The 21,910-nt window shown below is 40.1% G+C and overlaps 1 protein-coding gene across 2 annotated transcripts in view; it reads right to left on the reverse strand.

Moving 5' to 3' along the window:
- SYTL5 (synaptotagmin like 5) overlaps positions 1-21,910 on the reverse strand; it is a 94,397-nt gene that overhangs the window by 64,839 nt on the left and 7,648 nt on the right. The gene's annotated exons all lie outside the window — the stretch shown is intronic.

Genomic DNA, 21,910 nt, shown 5'->3' on the forward strand with positions numbered 1-21,910 from the left:
AAGAACGGCTTGCAGACTGCCAGGTTATCTCACAGGCTACTTATATGTCACGTTTTCTATGTTGTTGTTTATTTACTCACTCATGCTTGATTATTATACTCCCACAAGGGCTCTGCAATTATCTTCCTACTGCAATACATTTAAATGACTATATTCACCCTGTAATACTTCCATCCTAACAGTACTAAGCATGCTGGTGAGGGGGAGAAATGATTCTACTCATTTGCCTGAGATTGCTTTAAAGGAAAAGTAAAAATTAACAAGTGGAAGGGCTTCAGAGGACAGTACTACGGGTAAGACACTTCAAAACAATTACACATCTGCACCTCTGCAAGTCATCCATTATACTCTCTTCACTGTCAACACAGAGAAATAGGAACTTTCAAGGAGTTATTTATCCACTTACTGCAGACAATTTAGGATGACATGTTCTAGAAATGCCCATTCCCTTCCGGTAAATACAGCTAGAACTTACAGTGACTTATTACAATGGAGCTACCCAGAAGACAAATTTAACTTTTTTTTTCTTTTTTTTTTTCTTCTTTTTTTTGGTCATTTCTGAACAGAAACCCACTGTCAAACAAAACCAGAAGAGACACCCTAGTCCATATTGCAGCTCTGAACTTGACCTTATTTGGAAAGGGTCGCCAGGAAGCTACTTGGAAAACATCTAAAATTTCTAATTAACTGGTTGGAACATCCAGCCCTCACAATCTCATAAGTAAACATAGAATTTCATATCAAAACAAGGCATGACCTCCAAGACACTTTCCCTTAAAAAAATTAAGATGTGTGAACAGGTGCACATTGTGTGTTGAAGCATACACATATAATACACAGTATACAAACATTAACCCATTTATACACAAAAAATGCATCCACATCATCATATGTAAGTGCAAATATATATGTGAGCATATATGCTTTAATTCATATTTATTTTACATTATGCATGGCTGGTTTTTGTTCTTCTAAAGCAGCTTTTAAGAAATTCAATATTTTTTTAATTTTTTTTTAAAGCAGCCCTTGCTTCCCTAGCTTTCAAGAGTTTGGAAAGGTTTTGACAAAGATAAGTAGCACAGAGAATTGAAGGAGTAGCATTCACAGTCTAACACAACTATGGATATAAGACAGGATATCCTTTTGTTTCTCTTCCTAACATCCACTGAAGCAGCAACTACTGTTGCCAATGACATCAAGTGAAATTCTTGTGTTGCTTTTCACCAACTACTTCAGAATATGAGTTCTGAAACACCCCATTGCCTCTGTTATCTGACTATTTATTAGTAAAGGATACAAATATCACAATTCAAGTTCAAAGGAGATTTTTTCTTATGTTAGTTTTACATGAGCATGGGAATTTCTGATATTTTGTAACCTGTTCCAGTTAATATTTAATTAATTAATCGAATCAAATTAATAAAAAAAATCATGAAGTATATATAGCTGTCATATAAATATTTTTACCTATTTTATTCCTAATAAAGCAGTAATATAAATCTTACTGTTTCTGTAATACAGATCCAACGATCAGTGTCACACTCATCAAGTAAGAAAATGGGACAAAGGTCACACATGAACTGAAAGCACACAACAAATCAATGCAAGGCAGAAATACAAGTCAGGATTGCCAATTATGAACTTACTATTACTGAAAGTCAGGAAAAAACCCACAGACTACTACTTCTGGCTAGGTTGCTATCTTACATATATAAAAGTCAAATAATAAAAACACACATGGAGAAAAAATAGTTTAGTTCTCTGTGTTTATTTCATACAAAGAAACTCAAACACTGGACCATTATGTTTATTCTTAAATTCTTGAAAATGTTGTTTCTATGACTGCCATAAGGCCAAGTTACTTGTAAGTGAAAGGATGAAATCCAACATGTGAATTATACTTTGTTCTACCCAGGCTAGCTTCTTTCTTGAACTGCCTAGCAAAATGTCTGGTGAAAACGGTACTTTCAGCCCATACAGATCCTAACATCGGTAGGCTGTGGAGCATGGCCATTGGCATAAATCCCACAGAGCCAAGTTCAGCCGTTGGAGGATAAGCTAAGTTACTTGGCTGGTCAAGGTGCTCCAAACTTCTGTTCACAAGTTTTCCTCACAGGGGTAGCGTAGGTGACACACAGCATTATTCTGACAGGCTTTTTTTTTTTTTTTTTTTAACTGAGAAAGAGTGCCAAGTGTTATTGAAAAATGGAAAACTAAGGTTATGGAGAAAGAATGAGCAATACAAGAAATGTAAAACAACAAAAGTGTTAAAAGTGGTCGCTGACAGCACCATTACTGTCTTGACGATGTGATACAAGTAACTAGGGCTCTTGCAGAAAAACAGTGCAGTGGTACGATATGGAGGCTGACAAGAACACTCTACTTTGTAAGATGTATTCTGGTATTGGGAATCCAGGGCAGAGAAAAAAACAGTTCAAATAATTAACTTGACATCTGGCCACATTTTCTGAGCTTGTTTCTTTTAACTCTGAAGAGGTTAGTAGTCCTATCACAATATCTGAAAGCCACAAAAATTCTCTTTGGTTAAGCATATCGCCTATCCTTGCTTGTCCTGGAAGATTTTTCTATCAATACAGGGAGACACATATGAAATCCAAAATTACTAAGGTGACATGCCATAACTGGGAATCCAGTTATTTCATTTGCCACCTGGAGCAGCCATCTTGAGCATAGGGTCAAACATGTAGACTCCAGAGCAGAACTAAGCACTGGTAAGGGTGATAAGTTCACAAACTGACAAATAGATGGACTTAAAATTTAAGAGGGTGTTACACATTCCTATGCCAGATGTAGATGAGCTGAAAGATGATTCCATTAAGTTTCTTACAGCTTTCACCAGTGAGAAAATCCTAAACCACAGAACACACACCACTGGAAGCAGAGGCAACACTTGCAGACAGAAAGCAGGTGGGATCTAAATCCCACACGAACAGAGATCTTTCTGAGCCACAAATCAACACTGGCCCCTGGCTATGCTCAGCAATAGATGTGGAAGTTAGATATAGGGGTTAGCACCAGAGATGGTGGAAAGAGGTTTGAAGGCATGAAGAGTGGAGGAAGCATGCGAGAGGTTAACAAAGGGGAGAATGGAAGAATTATTCTCACTGCCCACAGGCACAACCTGACATTGCAGCTGATCTCTGAGTTACCACTGGCTTCCTTGCCAGATGAAACTGGCTTAGAAACACCAGAGGAGATTCTCTGGACAGTGGTCCAGTCCACAAAATTCTGGTATGTCATGCTGACTGTCAACCTTTTAGGTGAACTATGTGAATTTTGAATAGAAATTATTACAGTCTTGTTTGTAAAGACAACAGAAACTATGTTAGAGTTTGCAGTATAGAGAATAATGCAGAATATTATGTTTACCAAATAGACAGATAGACCCAAATTACATTCATGTTACCCACATTAACAGAAAGATGTTTGTAGTAAAATCTATTCTTAGAGAAAGACTATAATCAACTGAAGTTTTATTCTAATCACAATTCTAATTTTTACGGAACAGACCTGGGAATAGATCCTTTAGTCTTATTTATGACAAAAATCTTGCGGGTTTTAACTGCCTTTGTCAAGTAACAGTGGGATTTAGCAACTGTCATAAAATGCCATTTTACCTGCTTATGTGTTCAACCAGCTCTAGGTAGGTTAAAATATCTTGTGAATTCGCAAAAATATTTGCCTAAAGAGCCGGGACAGCAGCCTGCTTAATGATCTCATACTCAGCATTAGCAAGGCATAAAAACCACCAATAACAACCTTAAACCCCAGCATCCTCAAATTTCCCTCATTGCCTTGCTGGGGGAGCACAATTCCCAGCACAACACTGAGCACGTAACTGCAGTAACGTATCTGATGCTGAGATAGACAGTTTCTCCATCCGCAGGCTATCTAACATAAGTGTACTAACCAGCTAATTGACATTAAGATTCAGACTCACCTCCCACATTTTCTTCTGCACTATGAAATTGCTACTCAAAAGCAATAGATTTCCTAGCCAGCCATGGCCTAGCTGCTGAAGCTTCAGCCACTATCTCAAGAGAAGCTCATATTTGTTCAGACAAGATCCCTTCCAAACACATTACACTCGTGACCTCTGCTGAGGCAGTACTCTGCCCCAAGCCAGCTGAAGCACTAGCAGCAGTTAACTTTTGCATAAGCCGAGTTTTCCCACTTCTTAGATAATAATACTCTTGCAAGGCTGTCTTTCAGGACTGAAAATAGTGCAGGCATCTTTACCCTACGTGACTCAGGTCTAGTCAAAAACCCCTTGTCCCTGCATCCTACTTCACTCCTGTCTGATTAGACAAATTTTGTGCTGACGCTGGTAACACTGCCTTCATTCTGCCATGTGCTGGTACAAGACATACCAAAGCATCACCTGCCTCACAGCAGGAAACCATCTGGTTTAGCACCCATATATGCAGGGCAAGTGGTGGGCATCTCCATTATACACATAGTTGTTAACCCAGCAGGAATCCTTGCTCTATAGAAAAGGAGAGTAATAAGTAATGAGATATTTTTTTTAATAAGCTACCACTAAAGACTGCTTTAGAGAACACATGATTAGAGACCAGATTTGTATTTCACATTAAGATTTAACAGGAAAATTTGCTCTTCTCCTTTCCTGCACTACTTTTGTCTCTCTCTGTAAATAGTCAAGAATGAATTAGCTGACAAAAGTTGAATTATGAACCCACCTAGGGTTTAAAAACAAAACCAGCCAGCTAGCTTTTAGAAAGCAACAATGTTCCTTTTAAGAGACTTTTGATGTTTTATTAAGCAGCCCTGTGGCTGGTTAGGAAATGTAGTTGTTTTCATCCTAAACTGAGTGAAGATTTCACTCAACAGAGCAATTGAAGAGCACTAAAATGCAAATTAGAACACACAGGAAAAATGCAAAGCCCTCTAAAAGAATGAGCTTAGTTCTAATCTACATTCAGTATGTAGATAGAGCACTAATTTCTTAAGTCAGAGTAAAACAATGATCTAATGTTATACTTGCAAAGGAAGTAGTAATGGAGGAGGAATGAGTGAAGTGACTCAAGTGCAAGACAGTAAGCCTCTCAAGTATGTGGTTGCTTTCTCTTGCCTCATGGAAAGGAGTAAAACTGCTCACTGGGACTATCCATGTGCTTTCCCCACTTCTCTTATCCCTGTAAAAAGGGATTTCTTGAATGTAGTCTTCCTCTCTGAAGCTATTGTTCAGAGAAGATGCATTAGAAATAACAGACTCTTACTAGCACATGACAGCAAAATCAGACACAAGTGAATAGTAAGGTGCAGTTTATGCTGCAGTATACCTGCATCCACTGTATATAGGTAGCACACCTATCCAGAGAGTATTTGCTCACCCTCCTAAGACAAAAGAATTATTAAGGCTTGTTTAAGGGGGGGTGGGGGTGGGGTGGGGGGGGGTGGGGGGGGGAGGGGAGAGAAAAAGAGAAAAATCTTTACAGTGAGGAAGAACATACCATTTATTTTTGCTAACTGCTAGCATAGCCAGCTGCTTGTAAGAATTAGAAATACAGCACCCTCCAAATGGAATCGTTGTGAGGGATATTAGGTAAGAGCTACAGGACACACAATGAATCCACTGCCATCAGAGACACTTGTAGTTACCACAGGTGCAGCGAGCATTGCTGTCACTGCCGCATGTATCCTGCCAAACCCAGCAAACCAACACCTTCATCTGCACTCCAGAATGTTCTCCCCTCATTTCTCCCCCATGTCCTCAGCAAGCAGGAGAAGCATCCTGCTCTCACGGGGCAGAGCCAAAAGGAAGCGAGATGAAGGGAGAGGAATTATCCTCTTTTCTTCAATGGTGCTATTATCAAATTCCTTGATGCAAGAAATTGCTCCCACCGCTAAGCCATTATGTTTACTTAGCCAGAAGCCAGTATGTGGAACAATTTAGTGACTCAGCAACAGAGGCAGCATTTTCCACGTGCGCTGACTGCAGTGGCATGGGAACCACGGCACCACTTCACATCGCTTGAGTGACAGAGCCTTCACCTACTGCTGGTGGGAAATTCTTTGCCAGCAGAGAAATGTAGCCTGCACTACACATATTTACTAGCATGGGAGTTTCCGGGACAGGCACCAACAGTAGCCAAATGCAGCATGGCATGGTGCACTGTAATTGACTTTTATCACATAAGAAGCTGGGATCTATCATCTGAAAAGGCACCAACCACTGCCCAAACCAAAGCTGCATAAGGGACAACAGCCAAGTTGGAAACTCAGCAGGAGCAGGACTGATGGCACTGCTGCCTCTTACACATGCTTCAGGAGGCCACAGTTCCCACCTCCCAGCTGAGTGCTCACGCTGTGTATCACAGACTGGTGATTTTGGCCCAACGCACCCAGCTTTGGCACTCAAATGAAAAGAAGCACATTTCACATATGTGCTGCTTAAAACACACAAGTCTCGTGTATGCTGAGTTGATTCACATGGCAGACTGAAATAAAATTCAAAAGTAAGACGACATCATTAGGCAACCACCAAAACATGGTCCATGTTCATAGTTATCTTTTATCTTTTCTGAGATGCACAGCTGTATGCAAGCTTAATACGGGGGAAGGAAGGGAAAGACTGCCAACATTAAGTCTAATAAAATGGCAGAAAGACATATAAAGTTTTTTATCATACCAAGAACCTGTACCAATTGTAAAGCTTGCCATGTTGAGATGTAATGGCCAGCTTGTGTCTCTTTCTGTTTTAACTTAAGCATACTGCTTGCAGAATACGGTATACAGGAGCAAGAAAAACCAGCTTCACTTCTCAATGATGTGTTTGCAGAGTACACACGCCCAGGTATGCAAACTAAGGGCCAGGAGGTACTGAAGCACCTGGAAATACTTGTTGCACAAAACCAGTAAATTTGCAAGGTAAGGAAGAGCAACTCAAGACACTGAAATCAAGTGGCAAGAAGAGAAAATCAAACCAGATTTGTTGAATGTGATCTCAGTTAATGGCACACGGGTTAGACTGAGTGAGAGCTCTAGTCAGTATTACAGTGCAAATAGTAAGCAGATTATTTGGTTAAGAACAAATTTCAAAGATCTTTAGATAGAGGAACAGGAAAATTTATGAACTGGCAATTCTTATATTGCATTAAAGCAAGGGCCACGTATGAGTGGCAGCCTCATTGTCTGAAGAGACATTAAAAGCACAGAATACCATCACACAAATGTGTATCAGTGCACTGGAATTAACAAAAGCCGAGAGAAAAGCTGAAACTCTAATTCTGTAAGTCTACCTAAGACACGTAGTATAAGTGTGTTTGACTTCATAATAATCAGAAAAACTGAGATTCATTAATCAAACAGAAACAATGGATTCAGAAGCAGTTTATTTTTTAGGTCAGGCACAATTCCAGCTTTCTGGTAATGTCTTGGCAAAATTGTCATATACCTGCAGGACTGCAGATCTCTCTCCAGCCACAGTCAATGCCTGCAAGCTGTATCTAGTTTCTAGCACTAGTGTAATAACATTTCAAAAATCATGTGTTTGAGGACAAAACCAATAATGTTAAAGCTTATGGAGTCTATGAAGTATTCCACCTTACTGGGTAAAAAAACAATAAATTAACATGCCTGATAATACAAATAAGACAGCTAAGACTAAGCTCAGTGCAGCCAGCCTAAGCATTCATTACACCATGCTCCTACTACAGGCGGAGACCTGTTTGTTTTTCAACCCTTACAAAAATCTTCAAGTAACATGAAAAAGCATTTTTAGAAAAATAAAAATGACATTTTCTGTTTCCTTGCTATAGAATTTTAGGCTCACACAGCTGCCCAAATGGTCAGGTTACATACCACATGCAACACAGAACACCACTGCCCACTGTAACTCCCTGCTGAGTATACTGTTTGGCTGCTACCCCGACAACCTCATGTTATTTTTCAAGTGCACTATGCTGGGAGAAAGGCAGCATCCATGCAGGCAGGGATGCAAGTGCAGAACAGACCAAAGGTAGAGTACACCAGACAGCTGTGAACACAAGCACAACCTCCCCAGAGATCCTACAAAACAATGAAATGAGAGAATTTAACTCTTAGGTGATGCTTTGGAATAAACAAATATTTAATAATCTTCTCTATATTACACTGCTTTAGCTAACATACTTACAAACAGGAGGCAAGGAGGGGGAAGAATGACACAACAGGGTGGCAACTTTTTCCTTTTGTTTTACTCATCATTGAGTAAACGTGGTTCAATTTCCTGGCTGAGCATTTAATCAGAAAAGATTATACCCTCCCAGGGTAAGAATGGAAATAAAATTCAATGCGTCAGCTTGCAAAATTAAACAAGCCAAACAGATCTGAACCAACGAACGAAGGAAGAAAAAAGATTTTTGCTATTGTTAAGCAAAAAAAATCTGTACAATGTTAAATCATCCATGAAAATATGACTTAGGGCTTGAGTCATCTCAGTCTTACTGCTTAGTCACAGCGTGTATGAAGGCAGTATTCATTCAGTACTGAACTTTACGTTAATACTTTTTAAGTTATACTTAATACTTTTTAAGTTAAGAGCCCTGTGTCTCTATACTTTGTGGTATATTCCCCACATTAACACAGGCTTGGCATTTTGGAGCAAGAAATCACTTCTTGATATTGAGTTCTCTTAAAAATAGAAAGCAAGTACAACGCCAGCAAGTGTCCCAATCCTTCTTTCTAACGGCTAGCATTTCTTACAACTACCAACACAGTGAGTTTAGGAGAACTTAAATTAGTACATGCAAAGTTTTGACATGATTGCATTTGACACCAGGATGCGTGGGACAGGAATGAACTAACACACACAGGACACCTGAAGCCATTATCATCTCTGTTACTGGTCAGCAGCTGGTGCTCTGTGATCTGGTTATGGCCTGTCTCCATCCTCCTTAAACACCCCATCCCCTGTTCACCGGGACTGGAGGCTGCTCTGGACAGCAGCCGTCATGTGTGACTGACTGTGTGAGAGATCCCTGAGGCAGTGCTCTGTACTGCAGCACTATCACAGGAAGCTTCACCCTACTTAAAACAGAAAAAGTGTGATAAACCAAGAGGATTATTTTCATTATTTAATCAGATGTTCTCACAAAAAAGTATCTGTTTCTTTTAGCTGCAGCAAATTATTCACTGAAACATCAGTAGGTTTGCTTGGTTGTTTTTCCTCCCCCCAACACAAATTTCTTATAGAAAACAGAAGCAGGTATGTTCTACAGAAATGGGTGAGGATTCTTCAAAAATGTCAATAAAAAATTGTTTGTAAGTCTTCAAGTTCAAATGTTTTCACTACTGTGCTGAATTAAGAGTACTCCAAAGAAGATGCTTTGAATTTATCAAATATTTCAATTTGCAGAAAAGCTCATGACTATCAATCGGAAGTTTAGTCCACTAGGTAAAATTCTGTCATTGACTTTGCTTTCTTCATGACTGAAGAAAAATTAAAATATATCTGCATTTTGCAAGGGGGCTGCAGGAAGATTCCTGAGGAACTGCAGCCAGGCTGCAGCCAGAGAAAAGGGAACTAGCATTTAGAAGAGCAGCCATTTGGAAAAGCATCCACCAAGCCAGTGATATGCCCTCTGGGTCTGGGGAGAAGGAAACCTGTACCTTGCATGTGAGTGCTTTGAATGAGGAAATGTGTGTATGTCATGTGTGTGTGTGCGTAGAAGGTGAGAAATCCAGTTCTCGATTATTTCAGCCCGTTAGATGCTAAGTGCTTGTTTGTCTTTCTGCAAAAACAGTATGGTGTAATAACACTCATCCTCCGCTATGCATGATAATAGCTTTCTATTTGATTTAGCAAAGGAACTGGATTCAGATTTTAATGAAAAGAAATAAGTCTGTTTTCATGCACACGAAAGGTATGTTACCATACAGTATATGACATCTCTACAGAGGCGTAAAAAAACTTTAGGAGAGACATCTGCCCAAGGCAGGGGGACAGAGGTGGATGTTGGACTAGGTGATTTTTCAAGGTCTCTGCCAACTCAAACCATCCTATGATTCTATCCTATCAGCTCTCTTACTTATTCTGACCCAGTCATCGAGCCCCACTCTATAAGCAATGGAGAGAAACAGGCATTTCTAGGGCATGACTCACCTCATATTCACGAGAAGATTTTAGAAAAGGACAGAGGAATCTTTGTCTAGTGACATCCATTTCTTTCCACTGACGTGAAGGGGATGCAGCACAACTACCTCAAGTGCAGGCATACAAAATGTGAGCAAAATTATCCTGCTTCTCATTTACAGTATAAAATGAGCTATTCACAAAGCCACCTGTCCAGAAACCTACCAGAGGATATAAACAGCTTAATCAGAAAGTGAGATGAGCTTGGAGTGTTGCCTTGTTTTGTTTTTCATTAAATAAAATGCTACAATGTTTTTCTCTACAAACAGCAAATAAAGGTGGTTTAAACCTTACCATGAAATACATCAGCATGTTGCCCCTGTGTGCCTACCTCAAAATGAGCATGACTGGAAAGTCTCTGTCTGTAAGCATATCAGTTTCCAAAATTCTCGCAGCAGGCAGGAAGAAGCCTCACCAAAATCCAGTTAGAAAATGTACTCTCACTTTCACAGGTTGCGCTGCCATCTGAAGACTGGGTTGCGCATCAGCTACCAGAGTCCTGAGGATCACTTTCAGCAGGGCAGAGGAGGTATGGAATATGTGGAGGCTTCCTTCTGCTTCCCAAGCTGAGATTTGTAACAGAGATGTCTATCCAAGACAGCTCAAAGTAACAGCACACGGTCTGTGGGGAGCAGCCATGCATATCATCTATGGCTGAGGACCAGAACTTAGATCAGCGAGAGAAGAACTGTGTGCTGCCACCTGATCTTACTAGGAGCCCAATGAATCCAATGAGAAACTTCAGCAAAAACCTATATAGACTGCTTGACAGGAGCACACACAGGATCGGCATCCTTTTTCATACACTGTACAATAGGCAAAGTGACAGGTTCCTTCTGCTCATCAAAGGAAGAGAACATCTGGGATGGTTTTCTTGGTTCTTTTAAAACTCTCTGCCTTCTCGGAACAGCCCGTGCAGTGCCTCAGGTGCATGTCTCCTGGGAAAAGGGCATGCAGCTGAAGTTGCCAGTGCTGAACAGGCTGTCTGGCTTCAGTCTAGTTTGCACAAAAAGCAACAGCAAAGATTTGGCAGTGGTCTTCAAAAGTGGCTAGCAGGCAGCAGCCAGGCACAGAGCTGGAGGAGTGAAGTTCAAAGCACAATGGATCAGTGTGGGAAGTGCTCCAAACTAGAAGGAAGCAGATGTAACTGCTAAAAATAGCTTTATAGGACATGACAGAAGATACAGATTTCCATTGCAGAAATACCTTATGAGACCCAAGGCCTCAAGCAGTCTTTGCTAGCAATCCGAATTTTCCAGACTTAAAGGCTACCTATCAAACACTACACTATGATACTTTATGCTGACTATAAGAAAAGGATCAAAGCTTTCTTATCTACCCTTCTGGCCATGACCTGACAAGGCAATTCCATAAAGTGATACTAGCGGGTGCTGCACAAACAGCAGGAGGACACAGAAGCCCTCAAGAAGCAGCTCCTACTCAAACATAAACAAATCCTTAACCATTTATCTTCACTTCAGACTACCTTTGTTACCATACCTGATACCTCTCTTCCTCTTTCCAGCTAGATGTGTAATTCCAGTGACGCTAGAAGCAAAAGAGTTCAAGAACCTGAATGTGGGATTCCAGACTTTCTATCCATCCTAGAGCTACTCTTTCAAGCTTTGTGAAGAACAGGTGGTGGGCACAGGCAACATCTTATTGGGACACTAGCTTTTAGGTGAAATTACAAGATAAATTATTCAGGGGAAAGACTGTGCGGAGCTGCATTCACAGGATATTAATCATAACTTGACCTTTCTGTAGCAGCTTTCTGCCTCCTTTTGGCCAAGATTTACTCCAGCAGTCTGCATAGTAAATGTTCTGGCCTTTTGATTGCATTTGCAATACAGCCAGCTTGTGCCACTTGGAACGATACCACAACCTATCATTATGTGAAACTACTCACTGGTCTGTGTTTGAGCTGGAAAGCACAGTGGAGGCACAGTACTAGTAGGAAATATATGAAAGGTCTTTCAGAGATGGACACGTCATCTCTGAGACGGTCCAGCGTACACACAGTAGGCAGCCAAGTTTGCCAGCATGGAAGGAATGGTGGCCGTGTGTCGTCACCAGGAGAGCACATCTCTCCGAGATGACGGGGACACAGTCAGGAGAGGCTAATAGCAGTACCCCTTGCCACTGTGGCTGCCTCATGCCAACCTACAGCAATCAGCCCATCACGACCTGTAAAGCCAAGTTGCTTATTCACCAATACAGGTTTTAGAAGCTAAGGATACATTTATGGAAGCCTGGTTAATAATTTCTCAGTGTGATTAGAGTTACATTTTTTCCCACCGGTAAAATGTGGGATATTCATGTTCCACAGTTAGGCATTTCTTCTTAGATATCATGTGCAGCAACTTATAGTTTAATAGACGACCTCAGGGAGTATACAGGAGTGATAAGGACAGTTTTAGCTTGGGACTGTTGAAAGGTTAGTAAGATTTATCTATTTGACCACTGACTTGGAGCATAGAGATTTGGGGTAGGTTTTGTTACTTTCCCTACATTTAATAGTGTATCAGCTTGCTGTTGCACATCGCTCAGGCTCTTCAACCTAGCAGGCATTCTCAAAAGGATTCATGCATGCCCCTTGTCTGGGGCAGAATAGCTTATCTTCTGAGAAAATCTAGAAAAAAATGTCTCCCTACATGGTAAACCCAGATGGCTGAGGAAAAAGACAGAATTTTTTCTGTGAGTTATTACAATACTAGATCAAGTGATCTTCCCGGTCCATTGGTACTGAAACACCACTCACCAGCAAATACTGCCCCGTGTCTCCACATGTAGACTATTGGGTACTGACAACCATTTGGGTCCCCTCAGAGACTTCAGAGGAAGAACATGTCAGGACTGAAAGCCTGTTATTTTATGACAGAAGAACAAGCCACCCCCAATTTTGGAAAAGCCTATGATTTTGACTCTATCTACATCTTTATTTTCCTTTATCATTATTGCAAATCAGCATACTCAAACACACGTATTTTTCTGATAGATTTAATGCCCCTAAAGTAATGTTCCCAGAAACCAGGGTAAATAAATGCAAACAAAAAAAAGGTCTTGACAAAAACACCTTCTGGTCATCCCAAGTTAATATTCCATAACAATTCCTGCCTTTACCACTTGTGAATATCAAAACTATTCCAACCCTAGCAACTAAGCTTGTGTGCGTGCACAAAACCCCTAAGGCCATTGTTGCTGTATTGTGGATGCTATTCCTGGAATTCTTCAAGAAACAAAATAAAACACCCTAAGCCATAAAGTCTTAGGCACAGCCTTCAGCTTGTTTAGACTTTCAGCTGTTCAACACCTTAAAAACGTATCAATTTTTATTCCCCTCACTTAGCAATATGAGAAAGTTTTAAAAATACGCAATCGCAAATGTTATTTTCCATAGGACTCCTGTTCCATTCAAGACAGGAAAGATAAAGGCAAGGTAAATGCCCAAAATTTCACCATTCCGTACATAGCCCATGCCTCATTTGTGGCACATTTTCTCACTCCTGAATGCACAATTAATAAAAGACTCAACTTTTCCTACCATATTGTACATACGTATCCAAGTGCCTTACAAACACTGATCTAAATAGTATTTTTGATTTATTATCTTAAGTTTTAGATAGAAAAGTAAAAATCCTTTAAGTTAATGACAGGACTTATGTGGAAGGGAACTACTTTGGTAATTTAATGTACCTTGGAAGCTGGACACTCCAGTTACAGACAGCCTCATTTTTTAAGTATATTGAGCATCCATAATCCCATATGATTTTAATGAAACTTACGGACTCCCAGCACCTTTGTGTCAGGCCCTGAAGTAAAGTACTTCACCTTGTTACAGAGAACAAGAGCCATTCGCTTATCCTCTTCTTTCCTTGCAAAGTCTTCCCAATGCCCTCCAAAAAGCCACAAAACATCTTTTTTCATGGGAAAAGAAATCAATTTATCCATTACATATTTTTATATATGTGCACACATACACCATTACAGAGCTGTAGAGAATTAATTCTATTCAATATAAAGCGATAGTGACACATGTAAACTGATGAACTGGAAAACTGGTTATAAGCAACATGATTATGTTTCTATATTCAAATTCAAAAGAGCACCTAAAACCAATGGGAAATTTGAAACTGTTCTCTGCAACATTTGTTTAAAAGCAGAAGCACTATTGTAAATCTAAGCATTTCCAACAAAGGGATGGCAAGACACTAAGAAAACCATTCCCAGAAACTAAATGGCCTTTCCAGCTGTGAGATGACATCTTCTTGGAAGACATTAAGGAATATAAGTTTCTATAAGCTTTTGTTTATATAAGCTTTTTTTAAAAGGATGCAAAATCAAACCCCAAAAATTCAAAATTAGATCGAATGTTATTAGGGCATATAATGCTCATGATGAAGCAGTAAAATCTAGCTAACACACTACAGTTTCAAACTGCTGTTTGAAAGCAGACAATATAACCAGAAGCTAACAACAAGCAACATAGCTTTGCCTTTGTCGCACATGATCTACTGAACGAAAAGCAGACCCTCGTAAAGAACACACCTCAGGCTATTAAAAGCAGATCAAAAGATAAAATATTCCCCTCCAATCTGAGGGGACTGTGTGCTTAGTAACAAATTATTGAACCTTTTACTTCTCAGCTGTTTCAAACTCAATCCAAAAAACTACAGACCAACCCCAACAAGAACAGAGGCTGTCCTGACCCCTTTTATGAACCTAGACTCTCTCTATAGGGGTCATTCAGTGTTACATACTTGTTAAAAATAGTATCTGAAGACAAAATTGTCTTTAGTACTTTAATCCATTACTGCAAGAATTTACTCAAATAATAAATTAGATCACCTATAGAAAGGGCAGTTCCTTCCCCTCTTAAATGATGAGTCCTAGAAACTCTTTTTAGCAAATATATTTGGCCTCAGCCTTCCTCCCTCCACTCCTTCACATCTTAAATTTATAAATAAACTACCTGTTGCCATACTGAATAGTGTCTTAAAAATGGAAGCACGGTACATTTCCAAACAATACAGAATGGCAGATGGAAGAACTTTCTAACCGAATTCAGTATTGTTTAGCAGCCCGTTTGCTCACGCAGCTCTGCGGTGCAGTTATGCCAGTCCATAGGTCACACACAGTATGAATTCAAGCATTTGTGGAGAGACCACAGGATGCAGAGCTGTTTGCATATAACACCCTCAGTAAGGTTTCCTGCCATAAGGAAACTTGGCATTCAAGCAGGGGATACTACTTCATCAAGCAACAACAAAAGTTTAAGCCTTCCTTGAATTAAATTAGAGCTTGGGCACTTTCTCCAATGCATAGTGGGGGGAAGGAAAAGGGGCACAGGCTGAAATGTACTTTCCTATGAAAAGGATCAATCTTTAGATCATTGGATTTTATGACCAAGACACGATAAACTAACTCTGATGTATTTTCGCTCTGTTACCCAGTAGATGTGATAAACTAATAGAGAGATACACAAAGTTTAATTATACTACAGTAATGGTCACTAATCTGTGGAAAATGAGTGGATGGTCTCTCTCTACTGTGTAGTTCAATGTTGCTAGCGGTACACCAAAAGACTGAATGCACAAAGATAATGAAAGTTCAACCAGATGCAAAAATTAATAAATAAACAAACAAACTCTGCAGGACTGGTGTGCACACAGAGAGGTGGTGATATATTTTTACTTTTTTTCAAGCTACGACAGGATTTCAATGGCCCACCACTGCAATGGGCTACAGGCACTGCTTAAAACCTCAGAGAATTAATTTTTTAGTTTCACATGCATCAGTACAAAAGGTTATTCTAAGATTCAATTCATTACGTTAATGAAAAACCAAACCACAGTTAAGCCTCTTATGCAAGTCTTGCCCACAGTTCTTCCAGTGTCACCTGAAAAATCACATTTTCTGCATGCAGCTTGAATGCAGGTGCAACATGAATTCCCACAAAAAGTTACTACTTTATAGCCATGACCTTATTTCTCAGTAGCAGCAACCTTTTTTGAGGGGAACTTTACCATCAGAGATGCAGACCTGTCAAATCTCATGTATAAGAGTCATTCAGCTCCCACCTTGGGCTCCCTTACCGTTATTTCTCCTTCATAGTAACGCAAGTGCTTTCCCTCAACTTGTGAACTTGCATGAGTAAATGCAGCTAGTCAGCTCATCACACACCGGGCAGATGAGATAATAGGGGAGGATAAAATCTGTTGTGCTGCACCTCGTAGCCCACTAGGAAGCCAAATCCCCAGATGTAGTTTCCTTGTGCAGATCCAATCCTTCCAAACATCCTGGTGTGCACAGGAAGCATCCATCCCATGGCTCAAGACAGAGGTATGCATTCCCATGACACAACAACAGACACAAGCCCGCACATCAGAAGAAGAGAAAGCAGAGGTCTGGAGGTGGCCTGGGCCAAGGACACCTTGCCCACATGTGAGCAAAACTCAGTTTGTTTCACTGAGTCAGACTAGCATTTTTCTGGGACTACAGGCAGACTGAGCCAGAGGCTGTCGCTGGCTAATCACTGAGGAGCTGAATGGGAGATGATCTCACCCGTAGGATGTTCTCCTCATTGTTTGTGAAGGGAGTAAGCCAGGATACTGAAAAATACTGTGTTTAAATTTAAAAAACAGCTTAGTTGTTTACACTCAGTCCAAATGTTTGGAAACAGGGAAGACCTACCCATGAAGGCAAAAGGAGAGGCACAGTTAGATTTCCAGGTCTCTAGGCGTGGAATAAAATTGGTTTAATATATGAATCCACTGATCCTAGATGTACTGAATGCAGATCTTACTGCTGTTACAAACCACCTGACAAGAAGATCATTCACAACCCACTGTGGAGACAAAAGGAACAGAAATATCTGAATGCTTTTAGACACTGAAACATGCCCTCTAGCCTGGAGTAGATGAAAAATCAGGACTAAGTGACCACTTAATTTCTGGACACAGATTACTCAGATTACTAATTTTCCATGCTGCTGCAGAACTGGTTAAGTAGGGCTCAGTGTCAAGTTCACCAGAACGCTGGGGAATACATAACACATGAAACTTCTCAAAATCCATCCGTCAATTTACCGGCTCTGACATCTTGCTTGGGCTGAGCTCTCGGAAATTTTCATCAGCTTTTCCAGTATTCTCTTCTCCTGTAGTATCAGGCAAAGCTTACGACAATTCATTTAAAGGCATTTAAAGATCAGACAGGTTTAGTATTATTTGGCTCGCTCTAGCCCTTCAATCAGATCATGTCTCGTCAGTAATTTATTACAGAAACTTTTAAAGTTCCATCTATATAAGTAATTTCCATTTAAATTATTATAAAATCCAAAAATCCTCAAAAAGTTTCTCAAACACTTTTGTTCTGTGATACTTTATCATGTTAATCAGCAGTCCACCACTGCTCACAAGAATCTCTTTCACCACGTAAAAATACAAAAAAGCGATAATCCTCTGAGAGGAACAGCAGACTGCTACTGAGAAGAAACTGTTTCCACTGCATGCAAACCACAGCAAATCTCTGAAATTCTCCATACTGCAGCTGCTAGCCAATACAGGGAGAACCTCTTCTCCTGGCTCAAGAGATTATCTCGAGGGAAAATATATCAAGGATCATGAGGCTCTCTGGTATTATGCATATACCAGACATCTCATTAAAATGCACACGTTATGTCAAATTGCTGAAGTCCTCCATTTTCCTGTGGCAAATAGGGTCCCTTCTTTCCTGGTTTGCATGTAACATTAGGTGGGCCAGGAAGCCTCTTCATTTAAAACTAACACATATTTTTTCCATTATGAAAGGTCATTTTCCTAACAATTTGCCAAGTTACCTATCAGAGATGAAATTTTCCATGGTACTCACACTGATGTTTTGGGACATGTTCTAGCTAAAATTTCCGAAACAAGCAAGAAAAATATCCCACCACATTTACTTGGTCATAGATGTAACGATTTCCATTTTCACGAATTCATATACAAGCTGTAGGACAGGGACTTCAAATTTAAGAAACAGGATAGGGAGCATTTCCTATCAGGGGTTCTCTTTTTGCAGACGCTGTTACAATCTGTCTTCTTAAAAGCACATTTTAAGCTTGTGGAGGAAGGCATAGCTCTTGCAAGTTTGATAAAGACTTGCTAGAGATACCAAATACATGAAGACAGAAATTTCCCAGTGGTCAAATTTGCACTGATTCTGGGGGAATGGGATGGAAAAAATCCCACCCAAGCCACAAAATAAAACAAATTCAAAATGAAAAACACCCAACATGCAAGACATATTGGGCAACCTGATGTATAAGAATTGCTGGTTATGCCACTTATAATATACATTAAGCAATTAATTCCATCTGTTCTCACCCTTATCAGAATGGACAGTCTTTCAAGACTTCTCCATAAACAACTGTGTCATCCCTTAAGCAATGAAACTGAGGTTTCTGGAAGAGCTGAAACTATTTGCTTAGCAAAAAGAAGAAACACCACACACCAAAACATATAATGCATTTGATAACTTTCTTGTCTAGGTCAATACTATAAATGGTTTAAATGTTAATTAAATGGGTAGATTGAGAGAGCAAGGTACTGAAAGGTAAGACTAATACCCTGGGGTATCAATAAAGAAACTGCATTCAGGAGGCTTCACAAAATGTAGAGCTCTTGCTTTAACTTTTAGACTTCTGTTGGGTCTATTAACTGCAACAGTTCAGATACAAACATAACTGAGGAAGCACAGGGTCACTGGATCCATTTAGCTACGGGGTTATAGAGAATTGTGGGAAGGAAAATGAAGCTATTCGGTATTTGCCCCATTTCTTCTGTTCTTTCATAGTCAGAAACACCAGCCTCACTGCGCCTTTTTTCTGACCTAATGTGAGCACGCTTATGCTTTGCTCTCAGAGAACATGAAAAACTGCACTTAGCATAGGTCATGAAACCTCACTGCAAAATATCACGGTTAATGGTTGTAAACCTTAAATGCTATTCTGCTGTTTTCAGCTTGGCTGACTGCTCACCTGCCGTAAGCGGGCAACCTGCCTTTTGTCACAGCTTCCCCTGCCCTGAGACGTCTCCAGACACATATACCTGCAGCCTTTCAGTGTGGGGAAGGCATAACAGTGTTTTGGTAAAGTAGCCTTGGTGTTCTACTGGAATAAGAGTGTGAAGAACTATTGTACAGGGGGCTGGAAAAGAGACTCTAAGGGTGAAAAAACTAGAGGTGTGAAAAATGATCTGGTTTTGCTAGAGCTTGAGGCAATTATTTTCTCTGTGTTTCAACCATTGTGACTGCAACAATCATTCTGTTCTAAACTCACTCTAGAATAAAACCTACTCAAACCTATTCTGTATAGATTTTGTTCCAGTTCAGAACTACCAGAAATGTTGGAAAGCCTACTTTGATTTTTCAAGCTTGTCATTAAAATCTGCCCCCACGAACACGCGCATATCTCAATTTCACACAATTTGAATTTTCATATAAAGCTTGAGAACTACCAGCCTCCAGCAGATTTCCAGATGTGTAGGGGTGCACATATATGAGTGTCCATGCATGAGGGAATTAACCATGTACATTTGTGTGTGGAAGGACACTAAAAGCACTCCCTTCATCCATTATGCCAGACAGAACTCTTCAGGAGAAAAGAGATCCCAGCTTAAACTGCTTTACATACAAGGATCCATCTCCTCCAGTAACATAAACTGAGATGGCTCTGTTGGAGGAAAAAGAATTGTCATTATATTGTTCAGGTGGGTTCAGGTCCATTCTTAGTTTCCCTCAAACTCACACTTGAATATGTTTTATTACAATGGGGGGGGGGGGGGGGGGGGGGGGGAGGGGAGGGAAGGTCTCAGCTGCAATAAGCCAGCCCAGTCCCTGAGCATATTAAAGCATGCTCTTCCTCTGCTAGAGTCACTGCGCACCTTTTTACCCAAGAAGCTTAACTGGTAAAATTTCCATTTATTTCTAGAGATATCTGGACAGCTCAAGTACCGCACAGCAATTCATTATGACAATGTCATGATCGTTACTGCTCAACTTTTTCTATACATTGTCTCATGCTGATCTTCCATTTACATTTCTTTATATGAGAGGGTTTCTAAACATAGTTAGAGAAGTCAGCCTCTACTACTGAAGATCATACTGTTGCAGCACAACAAAACCCACAGGCAGAAAGCCAAAATTATGGTGTACTGTGCCGTGTATTTATAAATCAACATCCTCAAACTCCAGCAGGTATTAACCAGAGGTGCAGCAGTAATAAGTTGGATGGATCAACATTGTGGGATTCCTTAAATAATAACAGAAAAGTAGTAATGTATTAATAGTCAATGCAAAGAATATGGTCACCTTAATTTAAGGATGCAGAAATTTTATAATACAAAAGTAAATGGCATCTGGCTAATTCAGAAACATTTGCTTGAATGCTAATTTTGACCAATTAAAAGATTCTCCTTATTTTTAGGGGGTCATGCACTTGGACCATGGTTTTTTTCCACTATCCATGTTCACTGGCAAACCACAAAAAACTCCAGACTGCTGTCACTGGCCTCCTGCTTATTCCCTATTGCCCCTTGAGACATGACACTGCATAATCCTTCTGCTGCTACTCTCTTGCCCAAAACCTGCTATCTGGGTATGAACGTTAGCATTACAATAAAAGACAACACCTTACAGTCCCATAAAAGGATGCCAGAATTATTTATCCCCAGGAACACAAACATAACACACTTCTAAGACCTCATGTATGTAGTTTTAGTGCTTTCTTTCCCCAAATGTTGTTCAAATATCTGCTTACAATACTGAAAGACTGTCTTGCTATGTATTTTATCCTTTACGATTTACAGGTGGTTTTTGTTTGTTTGTTTTGGGGAGGAAAGACAAAAGTGAAAAAATAACACTGAGGGATCTTACATTGAAAACAAGGCTCAAGAATATTTGCAGTAATGGAAAGAAAGCTTTCAGCCTTCTCTCACACATAATTTATGCACTAATAACTGAGCATGACTTCATTGCTGTCCTCAAGCATAACTGTCTGAAGACATTTGCATAGTTACCTAACAAAAAATTTCTGCTTGTGAATCAATCTGAGAGAGTTTTCTATGTATATGTTCATATACATATTCATTCTTCTTGAACAAAGCCACAGCTTTCTGTAGTTGAACTCTAATGTTGAACTTCTAAGTGTCTTTTATTGCCTTGACCCATTTCACGGTTGTGCTTTCCTCCCTCCCAAAGTCAGTGGTGTGATCCAGCCACCTGGGGGCATGCAGTAGGCCCCAGCATCTTCTCTGCCAAACATCACTGCATCTTCACCAGATGCAATGAGACGACAGGAGGGACAGAGCACTCTGACACCTGAAGGGGGAAAAAACTACTCTGTCATTTTTCCCTCTGGCTTCAGCTTACACTTACGTAAATGAAAAGTATCTCCACTGCAAAACCAGTGACAACAGCAAGGCAAGCAACTCTGCTATATTTAGCAATCCCTGCCTTGTTACTGGTTATTTTGTCATTTGAATTCCCTATTAAAAAACAGAAAGTCACATCCCTAGCTGCAGGAGACTGCCATGTGGTGATACATCATTCTGTTCCTCTTGCCGTTCCTCTGTTCCTCAAATGTCACAATGGTAAACTTCAACCTGGTCTCATTGCTTCACCATTAACAAGAACCAGAAGGTCAAGAGAGGCATTTTGGAGAATGTAAAAAATAAAGGCAGCTTCAAAAAAAGTGCAAGTTTATACATCAGGTGCCAT

This window comes from Falco biarmicus, chromosome 2, assembly GCF_023638135.1.
Source record: "Falco biarmicus isolate bFalBia1 chromosome 2, bFalBia1.pri, whole genome shotgun sequence".
NCBI classification, from domain to species: domain Eukaryota; kingdom Metazoa; phylum Chordata; class Aves; order Falconiformes; family Falconidae; genus Falco; species Falco biarmicus.